The 6159-nt window shown below is 39.9% G+C and overlaps 1 protein-coding gene across 1 annotated transcript in view; it reads right to left on the bottom strand.

The window, feature by feature from the left end:
* plxna4 (plexin A4) overlaps positions 1-6159 on the bottom strand; it is a gene marked incomplete in the record, with an annotated part of 222275 nt that overhangs the window by 55167 nt on the left and 160949 nt on the right.

Genomic DNA, 6159 nt, shown 5'->3' with positions numbered 1-6159 from the left:
ACAAATCAATATATTGTTGTACATAAGGAACACATACACACACACACTTTGTTTTCCTAGTATTTTCTTGTTTTTTTTATTAATCTACTTATTGTATTGTATTTAATGAATAGTATTTTTATGAAATGTATTCTTAATGGACTTTGGTTTTCTTAATTAATTGTATTTATTTTTTAAACCTGTGTTTATTGTTGTTTTCAAATTATGAACGCTTTGGCAATAATTGTTTCTAACATTCATGCCATTAAAAGCATATTAAATTGAAAAAAATTAAAAGACAAAGAGAGAGAGAGAGAGAGATAAAGAGAGAGAGATGAGTCACTTAGCAATTGGAGGTCTAAAATTAACAGCCAATCAATTCAGGTGTTAGTAGCTGCCTAAATATAGAGCACCTATTACTTGCCTGAAAGATTAAGAGGAGTAAGAGGAGAGGAAAGGGGAGGAAAGGGGAGGAGGACAGGTGTGGAGAGGGAAAGAGATGGACAAAGGAGAAAAAAATGAAAGACACAGAAGACAGATAGAACAAGTGGGAGAAAAGGCAATGGCAAGAATAGGTGAGTGAAAGGTATGGAGGGAAGTAAAGGAGGGTAAAGACACTAAATAGAGAACAGCACTTCCCTAAACTGTTTCATGTTTCCATTGAAACGTGCTAGATAGAGAAAGGGAGCGAAATAGGCAAAATGAGAGAGAGGAACAACAAAAGAACAGAGTAAGTGAAAGAAGCAAAAAAATACCATTAAGCATATGCGACAGGAGGAGCTTTAGCATGTCAAAGAGGCAGGAGGAAAGAGGGTGAAAAGAGGGTGAAAAGAAGGAGAGAAGATAAGGTGAGCCCCCGCATGGTTGGAGCTGGGGGGGAGTGGAGCATAGCGCACGTTGAACTGGGTGATAACACTTGTTTGAAGTTCATTAAAAGCCACTTGATTGGGTTAGGCTGAGTGACTGACTGGGTGGCTGCGTGGTGAGAGAGAGGGGAAAGCTCTGTGACACTATTCACAAAGTCATTATAGATAAATGACAAACAGGGTGAGTGAGTTCAGTGGTGGAGGAGAGGAAGGAAGAGGTGGTGCATGTGTGTTTGCTCTCCCAAATCTCATTTTCTTAAGAACGAAGGGTCGTATTTGGAGAATGAAAATGAGTGGGAGAGCAAAGAGAGATGCAATCCATTTTTAATCACATCTCTTCCAGTTAATACACATGAACAATAGGGACAATAAATTTCATCTGGTTTGTGGAAATTAAGGCATGGGAAGCACTGGGGTATGACTTAACACGGCAACTAAAGCTGAATCTTGAGGACACAGATCTATACTGATAGTGGGATATGGTGATGAGGTGATATAATATTGTGTGCGTGCACACACACACACACACAGAGTCACACAGAGCATCACAGCTAAAATGCACTTGAGTGTTTAAAACCCTAAATCCCAGAAACTATACTTTGCACATGCAAGCAGATTCAAGGTAAACACACACTGACATGTAAGTGTATTCACACATATACACACATATGTATGCATACACATACACACACATATGTATGCATACAAATACAGAGAATAAACCACAGCCTTGGAATACGATAAACACCACAAGTCAAAGCCAGACAGCATCTTGTGCATCATCTGCCTTTCTGACAACATGTCATGGAAAACTTCAAAAAGCAAATGCCAACAGCCGCTGACTACACAGATGTAAACACACGTTGGCACTATTTCACCATTTCATTACCACCTTCCACAATTCCCTTTACAACACTGACAATCGGAATACATATATTTTTTTTTACAGTTATGCTTTAAATACCCATCCTTGCAGTCTCTGGTTAATAATCTTATAGTCACACATAAACACGCTCTTTCACACATACACACACAGGTTTATTTAAAACCATAAACTAAAGTCTTCCCAAGCCCTGTAATTGTGAAGCAGGCTTCCCCCACTACTACAAATTGTACACACTCACACAACTGCACACTCTTAGCCTTGCCAGAAGTACAAACTGTCATTCTGTTCAAAATCAGTAAAATCTTCAGTCTCTTTTTTAAAGTTTTGTGACAGAAGAAACAGCAAAATTTAAAAGCAGAAAACAGATGCCTTATTTGCTTCAACAACAATGAAAAATTCATAATGTGGCAGGGAATCTACAAGCAAATGTGTACACTGTCAGTGCTCTGTGTTTTTTCTCCTTAGCTCAGATGTTTCTGTTTGTGTGTATACATAGACACTTAGAAACAGCGATACAACACACTGTTATCATTGCCAGCAGTCCCTGAGGCCAAATTGGTTTGGACAAACACATGTGTATATGCTAGTTGGCTACCAATGCTGGTGGTGTTGGCAGTGATGCTCACTGTCGCCTGTTAAGATTTATGTCAACATTAAATTGATCTAATGTCAGAGCATTTATTTCTAATCCCACCCTCTCAACCCCCAAAGACTGAAGTGCAATAAATAACTATGGAGTAAATGCAAACCACAGATGTGTGCACAATAACCACATCCTACATGTACTCACACATACTCGTAAAAATGCACATACAGTACTGTAGCTGTGCGCCGTCATACAGAATACAAGAATTCAAATTCACAACTCCTGACAGCGGAAAGTGGGGTGGAGAAGTAAGATATAGATACAGACCACAGGTTACTCTGAATTAACCTACATATACATACATACTGTTAACAGTTTTCATTAACACACTATTTTACAATTTCCTTATGACAACATGTTCAATGAATTATTTAAATGGAAAATTTCATTTTACCTATTACATTGGGGTGTAGGCAGAGAACCATCTGCATGGGTCAGCAGGAGGCGAGAAAGTACATTCTAGATGTTAAGCAGACTAGTTTATGTATGTCTTTATGTGACTTTGTGTGAAGATGTGAACTTTAGTGACAGCCCTACAGTCATGTAATCAAAGGCTTGCACTAGAAGAAAAGTACCTGTCAAAAGCATGACTCATCATAACCACATAATAAGCCTGACTCCTGGCAACCAACTTTCCGCTTCTCTTTTTCCCCTACATAATTATCCTTCGTTCTTCCTTTCTCCATCACTTACTCATTGTTTTCTCTGACCTCATCTCTGATGATGCTCATGTTTTATACCCCCTTCATTTATCTCTCTCTACACCCAGCCTGTGTTATTCGTCCTATCTCGCTTACTGACCCTTCTCATTTCTCTTATCTCTTATCTTCTCACTGATTCTCTCTCCTCCTCTCTTTCCTGACTTCTTTTCTTCTCTGGGACCTACTTAGATCTGATAATTGGAGGCTGGTGGGAGGTGTGAAGGGTGGAGATAGGGAGAGTGACAGAGAGTAGGCAGCACAGTGGGAACTGTGAATGTAAAAGCCCTTGGCATAGTTTGAAGCAAGGGAAGAGGGAGGGTGAGACAGAAAGAGAGAGAAGCCCATAATTATAGCAGGGGAAGGTGTGAAGATGAAGAGGATCTTAAGTTTTCATACAGTACACGTACACACGCACACGCACACCTTGTGGTTACCAAGAACTCCCCTTAACTGGCCTCTGTTTTATCATCTCCTACAGAGCCTCGGGCAAAGACACTCTCCCGCTCCATGTTCATCCTTCCTCCTTTCCTGCTGCTCCTTACCTTGTTTCTATCCCACTGTCCTGTCCTCACCTTAAGTTTTTTTCCTTCTAAATACCTCTCCCTCTTTTCTCTTGCCATTTTTGGTCCCTCTCCTTGCACCTCTGTCCTTGCTCTTAAAGGAACATTAAAAGTATTACAACTTGGGTTTAATAGTTTTGGTCATAATTTTTTTGGTGATAACATTTTACTCACTAAACTACGGTAATTGCTCAGATCTGACAACATTGCAGAATTGCTGCAATTAAGTCTGACAGAGCAACAAACATAAGTATTTAGATGATCAGCTGGATTGTAAACAAACAGTTTAGCCAGATTTTTAAAAACACTTTTATTTCAAGGTGAAACCAAAAGTTAGTGCACCTGAAATGTCCGTAATAATCCCTCATTACATAGAAAAACTGTGTTTACATACAGCTATGGTAAGATCAGTAGATTGTCTGTAAACTGTGATGTTTACAACAGACAATTAGTTGGTAATAATTCTACAGTTTCTTTTTTTCAGCAACAGAGCTTCATTCCCTGATCTCAGCAACTCGTATAGCGACTCATAACATTATTACCAATAGAAATAACAAAAATAAGACCCAGGTTGTATGCAACTGTGAAAGATCCCCTCCTAGAGCAGTTCAATGGCATTATGAAGCACTTCAGTCTTTCACTTTTGGCATCTTTTCATTTCCGCCCATTTTGTGTAATTTGCTTTCATTCTCAATTTCGACCTATCCCTTTAGTCTGCACTCTGTAAATACTCAACTGACTCCTCAGCCGTCAGGGCCTGTGTATGACATTGATTTGTCTATGAATCGAACCAAAGCACCTCTCTCTACCATTCCTGTCCAACATTGGCAACTAACAGCTATTACAGCTGGCATTTAGCTGCTTTAATAAAATTATCTTGATCACTTCATCAATAGGTTCCTGGTAAATAAACTCCCAGGGATTGATCACCATAACACGGATAAGAAGTAACAAATACAGGGAAGTGCTAAGGGGTAATGATATATATTCGATAACATTAATATTTTGCTGTGTTATGTATCTCCCAACAAGCTGAATATATTAGGGAAAGGCTTGGCAGCAGCTAAAGTACTGAACATGTTGTGATGTAGACAGACAGAAGAAGAAAGGGAACTATCCTCCTGTGGTTTTCATTAGACAAAGAGAACTGGAAGTGTCCTCCGTTTCAGTTGCTTTAGGTGAGGCTATGTGTGCACTTTATGGATGGGGGATGCAGTAAGAAAAAGTGATAAATATGCAGGTAAACTAACACTGCTTATTGGGTAAACAAGCACAGCTTTTCCTATAATCAATGCAACTGTAGTGGTCAGGAATAACTTTTGGCTATTTATTCAGAGGAATCAAGTGAAGCTGCATGCATGTTCTTTGTCAGTGAGACTCATCAGAACGGCTAAGTCCTTGAGATGTGTGGAGGGCAAACAGGGACGTGGCCTTGGTTAATGTGCCAACAGGCAAACGTCTGATCCGTGTGCCCATATCATTGCTGGCATGAATAAAAAGGCACCCACTGTACACTCAGGCCTGGCTTTACTCTGTCCTGCCATGCATACTAACAACAAGCTCAACCAGTAGGGAGACTACCCTGGCCTTGATCATTAGCATAGCGTTAAGGGATTATTTAGATCAATGCCTGAAATCCCTTAATTGTAATAGTACACAAAAAGTCATCTGCAGCAGAAAGAGGCCATCCCATTTCACAAAGCAAAGTTGACTTGTTGCCTTTTGTGAAATTTGTGAATGATTCCATGGATAGTTGTGCATGTGTCTGCATGTTCTTAAGCTTGTATGTGTGTGTCTAAATTATTAATTCAAAACGGCAACCAAAAATCTGGAAGGAAACACATGACCTTGGATTTGAGGGGTTAATTAAAAGCAAATTAAAAGTCATTAAGCCTGCAAAACACCTGCTTTTTCTGAAACAACACGTCAAAAAAGGGATGTCATTAATGTGCAAATACTAAATCCCCTTCCCTTTATTTATGGTTTCTTTTAGTCAGCAACACAATAGGAGAGGATTCACACATTATTATCCTCAGTCAATATTGACCACCAGCCCCTGAGTTAATTGGAAAAGTAAACCTGCAAAGACTTAGGCTTGGGCCTGACTAAGCAGAAGGTTCAAAAGGATAATGGAAAAGGCAGAAAAAGAAAATAATATCATCTGCGCAGGTTGAATGGCTCGGGGGAAACATGGGTGGAATAACACAATTGAGAGCAGACTGCTCATCAAAGGAGGCAATCTGGCTAAGCTTGTCCCTGCCCGTCGTGCAGCGTCTGCCAACCCAGACATGAGCACTAGTGATCTTCATCATAGCTCACCTCAGGCTAGGATTAACAGGCCACTAACTCCCTATAAAAGCCTCCCCCTGAAAACTACCGTGATTTGGCAGGGTACAGGCGGGGAAAAACTGTATTCAGACAAACAAACAAACACACACAAACACAAACACACAAACACAAACACACAAACACACACACACACACACACAAACACACACACAAACACACACACAAACACACA

The sequence above is a fragment of the Morone saxatilis genome, unplaced genomic scaffold, assembly GCF_004916995.1.
Source record: "Morone saxatilis isolate NCDOM2014 unplaced genomic scaffold, NCSU_SB_2.0 Contig10, whole genome shotgun sequence".
In the NCBI taxonomy this organism is placed as follows: domain Eukaryota; kingdom Metazoa; phylum Chordata; class Actinopteri; family Moronidae; genus Morone; species Morone saxatilis.
The sequence above is the reverse complement of the archived record's forward strand: the minus strand, read 5'-3'. Positions and strand labels throughout refer to the sequence as shown.